The sequence below is a fragment of the Echinops telfairi genome, unplaced genomic scaffold (assembly GCF_000313985.2).
Source record: "Echinops telfairi isolate 266 unplaced genomic scaffold, ASM31398v2 ScPeMD7_1;HRSCAF=3_0, whole genome shotgun sequence".
Classification (NCBI taxonomy): Eukaryota; Metazoa; Chordata; class Mammalia; order Afrosoricida; family Tenrecidae; genus Echinops; species Echinops telfairi.
The window spans coordinates 89,563,073-89,563,681 of NW_022103896.1; positions in this window are offsets into that span (position 1 = coordinate 89,563,073).

Genomic DNA, 609 nt, shown 5'->3' on the forward strand with positions numbered 1-609 from the left:
TACCTCAACCACCTCACAAGGATGTGTGGGTCAGATGAGGATGGTATGTCCTATAAACCTTAACATTTTGGACTTTGAGACATTCAGTTCTCAAGAAAATAACAAATATATACTCATCATAGGTAATTCGGAAACCTTGGTGGCACATCTGTAAGTGAAAGGTGCGTGGTTTGAACCAAAGAGCTACTGTATGGGAGATAGATATGTCAGTTGTGTTCCATAAAGATTTATACCCTTGGAAACTCTATGGTGTGCATCTACTCTAGCCAGTAGAGTTGTCTACACTCTACACTATGAGTCAGAATCAACTCGATGGCAGTGGATTTTTACTTTTTCATGTGGAACGAAAATATATGTTTTTAATCACAGGAAACAATAGCTTACTTTTTAATAAACTTTAATGTCTAGGACTGGAAGGTTTATGTTAGCCTTCATTTGGTCATAGGTAATAGCTAGTGGTAGAGACAATTGAGACATTGTATTTTTAAAAGATTGATGACTAATAATTTTACAGAGGATCTTACTTTAATCTTGATCTTGTTATGTTCTTAGTATAAGGGCATACTAATATTTATGGGGAAAAACTAATAAAATGAAATTTAAAAATAA